General features: G+C 42.5%; 1 protein-coding gene across 11 annotated transcripts in view; it reads right to left on the bottom strand.

Moving 5' to 3' along the window:
• myo9aa (myosin IXAa) overlaps window positions 1–12,014 on the bottom strand; it is a 97,879-nt gene extending 85,865 nt beyond the window's left edge. For all 11 annotated transcript variants that reach the window (XM_070838793.1, XM_070838871.1, XM_070839024.1 and 8 more), the window contains exon 1: window positions 11,770–12,014. The gene's annotated coding sequence lies outside the window, so the exon portion shown is untranslated. The remainder of the gene's footprint in view (window positions 1–11,769) is intronic.
• Between the last annotated feature and the right edge of the window lie 202 nt (window positions 12,015–12,216).

A 12,216-nucleotide genomic window follows, 5' to 3' on the forward strand; every position in this document is an offset into this window, starting at 1 on the left:
CAACATCCAGAATTTGAAGGCAGACAATACAGTTAAACTGAAACCACATCTGACTATGGCGCCACATACAAGCTCACTTCTGAATGTAGACCGGTGGGGGGGGTGAACATTAATGATACTAAAACTAAATAACAAAATCAATTAGTCTGTGGTTGAAAATGACAAAGCCAGTTTTACACCACGAAGTGCAGAAAAAAGGGTTAAAAGGAGAGCGTTTTTCTGCAATGCAACACTACCAGTCATGTGACATTTTTGACAATCACAGACGGTCACACAGTAGAGACGGGTGCTCACACAGTAGAGACGGGTGTTCTGACTCCAAAGTGAGCAGATCACCTTTTTTTTTACCACTAATGTGTTTTGTTAGAACCTGCAAATCTATTTCCTGTAATTAGTGCACAGTTGCCCTAAAAATAATGCGATCAGTGAAGGTATCTGGCTGCCAAAGGTTTCATAAGATGATCTGTTGTCCAGCATGACGCCCAAATAGTTTTTCCTGGTTCTGGGGTCCAGACATAGCAGGTGAGACAGCCATGTCGGCTGATCCTGAAACACCTGCTTCAAAACCTGTTGCCTGTCTCCAACTCTCAACTGCTGGTTTCTTTCCAGCGCTTGTGGTAACTGTTGCTTCCTCTTTGACCAGCCTTCACACTGCATGCAAACTAGCTTCTCTTAGGGCTAAATCTGGAGCTCAGGGCATTTTATTTGTCCGTCCATGTGACCTGTCAGCTTTCTGTAACAAAAGAAAGCGGCCACATATAGATATATACTATACGATGGTGTCAGAGTGAAGCAGAGAGAGTCTCAGCATTAGTCATGGCCATAAAACTACATAAGTGTGACTGAATGCTTTAATGGCTGTTATCAGGAGCCGGTGGTGTGCAGGGTTCTTCAAGGAAACAGCTTGAAACAGATTGTAATGAAAGGCCTCAGCACAAAACAAAACTACACCATCTAGTTTTATTTATTACGTCCTGTGATAAGTAGAGATATAAGCGTTTTCCAGTTAAATCTAAGTAGTATTAAAGTAAAGCCCTTTCACATTTTCCAGCACACTCCACACACTTGAAGTGCATTTCATGGGGCGTTGTGTGTGCAGTTTTCTCAGAATGCCTACCTCTGTTTCACTGAGGTCCTTCCTGTGTTCCTCTTTACTTAATACTCTCATTTGCCTGAGTTGTGGTCTAACTAACCTACTGTAGGTGGAGACAGTGGTGTACCATGTACTATGTGACTACTGAGCATTAGTGTGAAATGTTGAGTCTAAAACAAGACCCTTGTTCTTGGACTGACCTCACATTTACATTTTATTGTTTTAGAGAGTGGAAAAATGTTTTTCCTTTCAGACTCCACTCTAGCTCTGGAAATATCAATATGACGCGGCACTCTCTGCATTTGGCCAGTGGAATTGGAAAAGTACACCACCCCGCAATAAACGAGGCCGCATATCATCAACAGCTGTTGTTTTAAAGGCATAATAAGTTTTTAGGTTTAATGGTTCTCTGGGAAATCATTCAAAAGAAATGCATATGTTGACTTCTATTTTCTACATTGTCACACAAATTTTAATTAAATTAAAGTTTTTACTGCATGTTTTTCAGTGTGAGAAGTAGAAACATTCGAACAGTAGAGAGGCCTTTGAACCTTAGTGAATGTGAAGTGTATCGACCCAGAGCTGCAGCTAAAAAAGGATCACACTTAAATGTCAATCGGAACAACTGCATGACACATGCATGTATGAAGCAGGGTTACATGTTCCTACTCTGACATGAATATTAATGGAAAAAACTCTGCATTGGTATCTTACACAGTAAAAGGCACTATAAAAAAAAAAAAGTTGGTATATTGGTCGGTATTAGCTCAGAGGAGCTTAGAAATACAATTTCAAATACTAGTATTTGAAATTGATTGAAATGAAAGAACAGAAATGCCAAAAATGTGTTTTGAAACAGATAACAGATCATCATTGGAGTCTTATAACTCAAAATATCAATGTCAGTATCGGCCTAGAGCATCCTGCATCGGTCGAGCTACACTAAGGGAGGGAGGAGAAGAGGAGGAAGACGGTGAGGGACTAGGCGGTGTCATTGACCCGGATTACACAAACTCCATTTCCCTCTCAGAGAGCGAGTCTGTCCCACTCAGCCACCCCTGGCCTTGGGGAAGACAGCACTGAGGAGCAGCCCGGACACTGGCACGTTTCCTCCAGGAACATTCAACATGTAAAAGACAACCATCAACCAGCAGGGAGGCTGTGTGTATAAGAGTGTGGACGCAAATGGGCACAGTACACATACACACAATGGATCTGGTAACAGGGATTGGGAACTTGTCAGCAAACACACGCTCAGAGTAAAAGAGGCTGCAAGTGCCAAAAAGGACTCATCTTGTTTTTCATAGCTGAGTGGAGATGAGAAGTAATGACTGTAGCTGCTCACAGAGCGCAGTGCCAAGATGCCTCCAACCTGACAGTGATGAGCACAAATGTACTCTAATGTGCACCAAGGAATCGACAGTGTTTCCTATTGTGGATACCTGTGATGAAGTCAGGCATGCAGACAAAAAACATAAAAACAGAAGAGTTCCCCTTCAACCCTAGGGTGAGTTCATGGACTCGTCATCTTCATGGCTAATTAAAAGCAGTGAATTTGATCAAATCAGCTGCCAGGCGTTTCTTTTGTGAAGCATTGCGTAACGACACACTGGGAGATTTCTTCCTCAAGGGCATTCGACACCTACATTTAGAACTATTTCAAAAGGCATCACTGTGAATCATGTAATACATGAATGGGCACCAGTGATCAAAGAGAAATGTTATAATGCAATGCATCAGATTTTGGCAATGCAAAACTACACTCAGATATTTTTACAAGTCAGTGTGTTTTATAGGTCCTCATACCACAATAAAATCTATCTGGCATCTAGTCTGATACAGTGTCGTGCAGTCAGCTGTCTAATTCTGTCTGAGGAGTTCATTTCAAAGGCTCCTTTTTAAAAGGTCAATCGTGAAAAACAGATTTGTTTTTACTGAAACAAAAAAGTCTTCACGGAAGACTTGTCTCCATGGAAACAAATAAAGATTAGTTTTATAAATTCGGCAAGTTCTGAAAGTCTGTTTCTGGGTACGTTGTTTCTGTACAATGAAGACAATGTCATTTTATTCAAATGTTAGCTTTTTGTTCAAACGTGACTTTTTCTGTCCATTAAACCTGCGGATGGTGCAACTCTTGTAACTGAGAAAGAAGAAAAGCTACACTTTTGTAATATGAGAACCCAAATCATCTAGGCAACAGAAGCAGTGTACACCTTCACCAGCTAATAGTAATGACAGGTCATCATGTCTGACTCGGGGTCTCAATGTTCAGCATAATTTTAAGCACATCTGTTTAGCGTATTAGGAAAAAACATGACCTGTAATTACAGGACAGTGTTACAGTGGCTCTTGCTGTCTTTTCTGAGGATGGGGGGATGGCTGCTGTCTTTCTGCCTTCAGCACACCACAGGCTTTTTGAAATCTGAGCCTGCTGATCCCGTCAGAGCCGCAGTCGACAGAGAGACAGCAAGAGCTGCAGCATGACAGCGCAAGTGGTCGCAGGCTTCAAGAAGATTACGGAACATGTTGGCGAGAATCTCTGGAGAGGCTACATATAATGTTATGACCTCATGGTTTACTGCGAACCCAGAGATTGTGGAGAAATGATGTGGAGCAACATTTAGCAAACTGTGGTCAAAAAAAGCCTTTCTAGGTTATAGGAAAATTCCATCCTCAGATCATTAATCTGTGATCTTTCGGTGCTGCAGGAGTCCTTCTGCAAGGAAACACTAGATTTCCCATTAGCACGTCCCTCCTATTCCTCTCCTCAATTTGAGACTTCCTTCATTTCCCAGAATGCCATCTGACAACCCCAGACAACATGCATGGTCTTGTTTTATCAAGCCAGGTTTCATGTGTTTGTGCAGACAGCAATGACAATAGAGATGGAAAACAAGGACCGAGAGTTCGTGGACAAGAAAAGACAAGCATTAAGACATTTTCTCAAAACTCAATAAGCTTTGTGTTTACATTGCATTCTGGTCTACCGAGGACACAGACACTGATATCTCTTCATATTCTACTTTCTTACTTTGTGGTTGCCACACACTGAAACTGATATTTACCCACATTTTAGGTTACTTAAAATGTTCTGCTTTCAAACTCTAGTGTAACAGTGCTGGAAGAATCTCAACATGACATCATGCTGGTGACATTTTGACTAATCATCTGCAGAAATAGGAAAAAGCATAATATCTAATAATAACATGGATCCAGGAATTCAAGGGTCGAATCAGGGGTTGCTTAACAATTACTTTCATTAGCAATTAATCTATTGTATTTTTAATTAGTTGATTAATCATTTAAAAATGCCTGCAGCAACCTCCTAAAGTGCAAGGTAAGATTTTAACACACTGCTTTGTCCACATAGTCCTCCAAATCCCAAAGATGGTCCATTTATGATGGCATTAATTAAAGAAGAGCTGCAAATCTCCATGTTTTATGTTTAAATGTTGTGAACTAATTTTCTTTCAACTTCACTAATTTGCAGAAGTTTAAATGAACTGACAGCATGAATATCCACACTCAGAATACTCACACACTTAATTCACCACCATATATCCACAGAGACTTAGCATCAGGAACAAAACCACTTAGTCCGCTTTCTCAGAACAATGCCTCATTCTCTCAGCTGAGAAGGTCAGAACAGTCCAACCCTCAATCTGAACCCTTATTAAGCTCACACTGGCTTGGACTCTCCATCCACAAAACTTGAGAAAAACTCATTACAGTTGGCATTTCAGTCCACTCTCATAGCTCACCTGCTCTGTAGTGCAGCTCAGCCAGCGTGACATGTAGAACAAAAATATTTGCTAAGCTGTTTCAGCTCTTTCAGGCTGAGTGGAGGACTCTGTGGAGACAATAAGGACCCCCTAATCGTCTCCAGGGTGTCTGACCATAATTGTTCAACCAGACCACTAAGTCACTGCAGTGAATGCCAGCTCTGAAATGCATCAAGTGGTTAATCTGGATGAATACAGGTGGGTGCCAAAGTAAAAAAGGACAGGGACATTGAACTCAACACTGTGTCACAACAAGAATCAAACAATGATTCCTTTGCAGGATAACTCTTAGGAACTTGGGAGTTACTACTCTAGCTGCTTGACTTTGGAGTTTTAAAAAAGTTAGTTCGGAGCCAAAGTAATGTGTTAAAATACTAGAATCACAAAATAACACAAACAAACTAACCAATCGAGGCAGCAACTTCCATGTTCTGCTAAGTAAAATAGCCGTTTTGGTCAATGGAGTCTGGTGGCATTGCACCAAGTGATACGACGGCTGTTTCTGGTTAAACAAAAAGGATGTTACAGGTCTACCTCTGTAGTGATTCTTTCCATAATGTTGTCAGACACTTCAAACAACAATCGAAGGATTACACTGCAGTCATTTTGACCCGTTCACGGCTACTGAGTGGGTCTACTGGACCAATTCCAAAACTTTTTGTACGTAGTTATTTCTGATCCAAAATACATAAAAATAGGGACCAGGTTTAAAAACATCCTAAGTTGTCTTTTAAGACTATATTAGGCTGTGTTTGTTGAGACAGAGAGAATTATTATTATTATACGTTTGCGCCTTCAAGGCACTTACACCGCTGTTTGCACCTGCTAGATGGAATGGGTCAAAGTGCGTTGAAAATATACAAGAAAAAAATCCTGTGAATCCATCTAACAGACTGAATGTCAGACAAAATGTCAGGATCTGCACCTGAATACAGATTGTCAAAAACGTACCACTAGTTCCTTGGCCCAAAGGTTCACTTTCCACTTGATCTCCACCAAATCTGGTATTGAAATGTTGAGATATACTGATAACTTAACAGACAAATGACCTAAAGCACAGCCTTAAATACACTAGTTAATGGAGGAGTCGTCTTGTCCATTAAATATTATTATTTGGCTGATTAAGCCTCTTGGACAAATATAAAAGTAAATCGCCTTCGATTGAAACAAGGTTACTGTGACCGCTAGAGAACAGCTGCAACAGCAGGCATCTCTAACTGACTGAATTTTATTTTCCATCGTTTTCTTTAATAGTAATATATCATTAAGAAGCTACATCTGACCATAATTCCACAGTTATTGGTGAGCTTAAGAATAATCTTGTAGCCTATATACTCTGCTCCTTTACTACACAGATAACTACAGTATAGATTAGACAGTAGATGCATTCCAGCTATTTGTGAGCATGTCTCGGGCTGTATGTGAAATCCACCTTATCGCAGCCTGTTTGTTGTCAGTTCCCCACAACTATCTCCGCTCTTCCTCCCCTCTTGCCTCATTCTGACAGTGCACAGACTACTACACTGCCAGAATTCCTCACAGATAAGAACGCGACAGTGAGACAAAGCGCTTAACTCTCTTTCTTGGAAAGGATGCATGGATGGGGAAGAACATCTGGTCTGTCAGGCACATTTTAGGTGACACAGGCTACGTTCTGGTTTCTAAAAACCTCTGTTCAAAGTATACATAGTCACTGCCATAATAAAGAATGTACCACTTGAAAGCAATTACAACTGCACTCCTAATGTTGGTGAGGAATCTTTTTGCAGGCACATCTCATCTCTTTTCACCAGTACAGCACTAGCTGGTTAAATATTTAAATGAGTAATTTAACATTACCTGATACATAAACTAGGGCCAATGCTGCCAACAAGATAATCACACTTTTTCACTGATAGTTAACGTAGTTTTATGGCAACGCTGCTCTGCAAATGGACAGTACTGTGTACCATTACACAACAGCACATGCCTGGGGATTAACCACGGGCCCTGTGCTGTCTGTACCATAAGGCTGCAGGGGGCCAGGAGCTATTGTCACAGCTGTGTCACAACACACACACAAAAATGCTGCAAATCACAACTTTAGTTTCCAGTGCTCCGCTGCCAAAGCCCTGCTGTAATGTGGCCACTGGCATCTGGAGGCTCCAGTCGTTTGGCCTGTATGTCATCACGCATTTTACTGATGATACCTCAGTTTGAAATCGACTACTTTCGAACTGTAGTATTGCCACATTGAGTTTAAAATCTGAATCATTGCTCCTCCAAGCGGCCCTCCAAGCCACTAACCATCCACTTCCTAACTCCAAAAGGCAAATTAGGATGCAAGCGAGTGTCCACGCCCACATCTAGCGTCATCAATTAATTAATAAAGTCCCCTCCAATCATGGAATCACAAAATTATTCAGAGCCGAATTCTAAAAACTATACCGTAGGAAAAAGAAACTCTGGTATGCTCTGGTATGCTTTGCATGACACTCAACTTCTGTGTGATTTTTCAAGCTTGGACTAAAGTACCACAACGAAAAACGCTCGCTTCTCTGTCCAAGACAAAACCTTGGAGGACAGAGTTTCTTTTAAGAGGATACAAACTGAGCTTCCAGGAAGATCGGTATTGTTTGTTGACTCCATTTCCCATTTTAAGGGATTAATTAAGAAGAACAAGTTAAGCTCATTCCACATAAACAAAATTACAAAGAGCAACACAATGCACTTTCTTCTCTCCATCTCGCTCCAGCTACTGTTAGCACCAGTGAGTTAATGAGGGGAAATGCAAAACGCGGGGAAGCTGAGCCTTTGAGGCCAAAGCCTCCCTCATATAATGGCCTACTAAAGAAAGGGGAGCTTTGTTCAGTGCAACACAAGCAGGTTCCTCTTTAATGACTTCATGTGCATGCCAATCACTTACGCCATACAATCCCGTCCCGCGGCCACAACACTTTTCAGGACATCCCAATCATGTGAGCCTGCAGCACGTGACTCCTTGTTCTCCCCAAAACACAAGCTGCAGTTCGGTTCAGCGGGTAGCACCTTGGGGGGCCCGATGATGATCATTCCCATTTTTAGATCACATTAGAGACTGCGGGAACAGTACTGACTGGAGCTGCTGTGGTTGTGCAAAGACCTAGTCTTAGCACAGAAGGTTGTTACCTCAGTTGTCAAGAGAATGAATGGCATGTTTGAAGAGCCACTGCGCTCTTCCAACACTATATTTATGTTTTCAAAGAATTAAATGAGTTCTGTAATACAGGTCCTGGTGACTCATTTGTTGCAGCCTTCTTTGTGGTTTACATGAGAGACTGTATGGATGAAAAACCAGACAATGTTGGAAATCAAGCATTTTTCAAGGTTTGTATTCAAATTCAAGCATATTCCAAACCTAACAGTTGAACAGCATTTTCTAAACTAATCAAGAGGTCTGTGCAAACCCTGTACGATAAGAGTGGAAACATATTGTATGCAGGCCTTTGGACATCAGTTTTGGTTCCATGGTATTTGGGTCAGAGTGTGGTGACCTTCAAGCAGGGAGTGAAGCAAAATAAAAAAAAAGATCTGCTTATATTTTCAGGTTCAGTTAGAAATGATGTGTTAACAATAGTTTCTTGTCAGTCAAAACAGTAGAAATAGCAGCTGATGGCAACATTACATTCAACCTGAAAACCTGTTTTGATTATTTATCTAAATCTAAATGTATAAATGTACTGCTGTAGTCAACAACTCTCCTTACCTCATCATAGTTTTCATACAGTTATTTTCTAGAAGCACAGACATATTTCACTTTCAAACATATATAGTAAATGGTAAATGGACTGTATTTGTACAGCCTCACTAGTCTTTTGAACCACTCAAAGTGCTTGAACACTACATTCACATTCATTGGAAGGTTGCCATTTCTGCCCTCAGGAGGGAACTAATCATTCGCACACATTCACACACTGGAACTGTGATTCAGGAGCAATTTGGGGTTCACTGTGTTTCCCAAGGACACTTCGACAAGTGGACTAGAGGAACCGAGATTGGACTACCGATCGTTCAATTGGTGGACGCCCCGCTCTACCTGGCTGTGCTGATTGGACGAATTACTTTACGTGGCTCTTCTTGGGTGACGTGTTGTAAACAATGCAACATGAATTATAGCTAGCAGCATGGCGGATGAGGAGCTTGTGCCAGAAAAAGAGCTCAGCACCTGTGGTGTGGGAATGGTTTGGCTATGCAGTGCCAGACATATCCCAAGCCAACGTTACCTGTAAACTTTGTCCAGCAAGAATGGGCTCTTCTGGAGGTAAAAAACAAACTTATTCAACCACCTTAAAAGGAAGCAACCAAAAGCACACGCCGACTGTGCTTCACTCAGGGCGGCACAGCGTCGCTCCTCAGCAAGAGGACGAGGTGAGGTGAGACAAAAACAAAGCATTCATCACTGACTGAAGCTTCTGAGCAGCAGAAAAGCAGCGAGCAATGGCAAGAGTTGACTGAGGCGAAGGTCAGGTGCCATTCAGAGCTGTTGACGGTTTGTGGAGTTGTGAGCACTAAAAAGCTGTTATTTTATGACTGTTATCTTTTGGCTTAGGTTTACAACTGCGAATTTAACTCAGGTTTTAATCACCGTTCTGAAACCTGTGTATTATCTTTATTGCAATATTGTGTTTTAATGGTGCAAATGGAGAAATTTATTTGGTCAGAGTTATTCTCTGATGTGGATTTTGTGACAGGGGGGTTTCAAAGAGGCTCTTTCTGCCATCAAGATGCCCCAGCTGGTCTACATCTAAAATGTGCTGCTGTATATATATATATATATATATTTGATATGAGGAGGTGTCCTCTGAAGCCCAGGACTGTATCCAGTGAACTAATGTCTCTCCCTCTTTGCAATCTCAGTCATATGGCCGTCATCTTTACAGGAAGCTCAGCCGATGGCCAAAGTTTCAATATGACAGGCGAATGAGTTTGTATGAACTCAGGAGAAGACAAGACTGGCCAAAGGTGGGGCCATACCGCAGGTCTGACTGGATGTGATGTACAAGGTGACAAACCCTGAAGTCACTCATTGTTTCCCTGAGAGAACACTGACTGAGTCCCACCTTATGCATCTGAGACAATGAACTGCTAAAACTTTGCACATTTTGCTGCTTTCCACATAAGGGCTTGTGATTTCATGACATCAAACTAGTCTCAGGTCACACTCTTTCTTTAAGGTCTTCCAAGCATTTAAAGTAGAATTAGAAAAGGCAGATTATCAAAATCCAACTCCGGAAAATGTTCATACAACCACTAAATCTCCCACGGCCACACAGATTAGCCTCTATCAAAGATCGAAAAACCGAGTCTTCAACCTCTCCCACCACACTTTCAGCCTCTCAGGTGGTGTCGGTGATCTCGCCCAGCACAGCCACATCCCGGTGCGATACAAACTGAGGCCGGTCCTTTAGAAATAGCAGACAGCGGGGGCCTGTGGGGTGTCAGATGTCGACAGCGACCAGTTGCTGGAGTCTCGGCCCGGGCCGGCTCTCATGCTGCAGCAGCTGTGTCTTCTCAGACCTCACATTCCTGCAGGACAGGCCCACTTTACTCTCATCACCTGTGCAGATCTGAGGGCAGGGACAAGCTCGCATGGGGAACCTCACAGCTAATCGAATAAAAGTCCTTTTCTTCAACGTTTTGCAGGTCTTAAAATTACACAGGAATACTGATCCAAAAGAGTGTTTTTACTACATGATAAGACAAAACCTTGGGCACAAAAAAGCACAACGATATGAAGATGTTTAGCCCTAATGATGACATAAGGATTTCATAGAAGTGTCACAAGAATACAGTGATGGGAGACTAAAAAAGATGGGGACCTTTGCTGCATGTTTTTCCTCTCATTTTCCTGCCATGGCTCTACTCACAACTCCCTAATAATAAAGGCATAAAATGTCCAAAAAGACACAAGGTACTGTGACTATAAACTCAGCGTTGAGGAGCAAAGACACAATGTAGGTCACAGCCTCCAGGGGAAGACAAAAGTGACCCAACACAGGACATTTTGAGGTGCCTTACAGGAATCTTCTGGCACTGAATGATCTGAATCTGGTGCTGCGAGCTTGCAGCCGTGAAGCGTCTACTCTCCGTCCACTGACAGACCCGAGGCACACTCCCATGATTCAGCAGCTTCTTCACCCCATTAGACCTCCCTGCACAGTTACAGCTGCCTTGCAGTCTTTATTGCCCTCACTGCATTATAAGCTGCACTGTCTGACCTGCACTAAATAATACATGTAAACATTTACCCCACCCTACTGCAGCCACACTACTTCTTCCTAATCCTTGGCTCTTACTCTTCCTCTAGGTTTCCTTTCATTTAAGCTGCATCATCCTCATCCTATATGTGCACTGATGATGCTTCTTAAGCTTTGTTTGTTCCTCGGTAAATCTGACACATTTACATCAAAATTGACGCCAATAATAGATTACCCCCTGGCTAATAAATGCATGAAATTGAGCAAAGCAGAGTAAATTCAACTATGAGTCATCATTTTTTACTGGGCTGCTCTTCAGTGTCATGCTTCATATGGATAATATTGGTGGCTTTAGATGTAGAGCAGGCACTCTGGTGCTCAGTAACATGTCATTTCACACTGAACCACAAACTTTTTACAAGCTCTCCCCCCACATACACACACACACACACCACATACACCTCTGATTGTGATTATTCATTCAACAAAAGCGCCGACTGAGTCCACACACACCTTGATAGCATGGCATCTGAGCAGCCTCTTGCAAATGAGTGGAGATTAAAAAAAGAACAAGTTTCTTGGGTCACTGGCTGCTTCCAGCCCCTGTTCCCAGTGTGCGGGGCAGCCCACCGCAACACAGCGTCTGTCTGACGACCCAACATCACGCACACTCTCTTACCTCCAGACGTGGACGCTGAAGTAAACTGGAAGTGCGGACTCAAGTTTTTCGCCTCTTCTCTGGATGGGGTTGCAGAGCCGCACACACACACACACACGAGTAGCCACGCAAAATGCCTAAGTCTCTATTTAATTCCCCGCATTCCCTCTGAATTAATGTGTTTTCTTCTCTCTCCCACCGCTCGGCTCCGAACAACTCCTCGAAATTCAAGTCCGCGCTGAGTACTTGCGCATTTTCTTTTTCTTTTTTTTTTTTTATCCGTGTATGTTCGCTGGTTGCATGTAATTTACAAAAAAAAAAAAAAAAGGCAGTCCTTCGCAGCTCGGTGACGGTCGCTGAAAACTCAGCTTCGCCTTGCTAATCAGTGCGGCCGCTCTCTCAGCAGTGCGCGTTCACGCTGCTCCTGGTGGGCGGGGAGCAAATGCACACAGAGGGAGGGAGAGACAG

This window comes from Pempheris klunzingeri, chromosome 1 (genome assembly GCF_042242105.1).
Source record: "Pempheris klunzingeri isolate RE-2024b chromosome 1, fPemKlu1.hap1, whole genome shotgun sequence".
In the NCBI taxonomy this organism is placed as follows: domain Eukaryota; kingdom Metazoa; phylum Chordata; class Actinopteri; order Acropomatiformes; family Pempheridae; genus Pempheris; species Pempheris klunzingeri.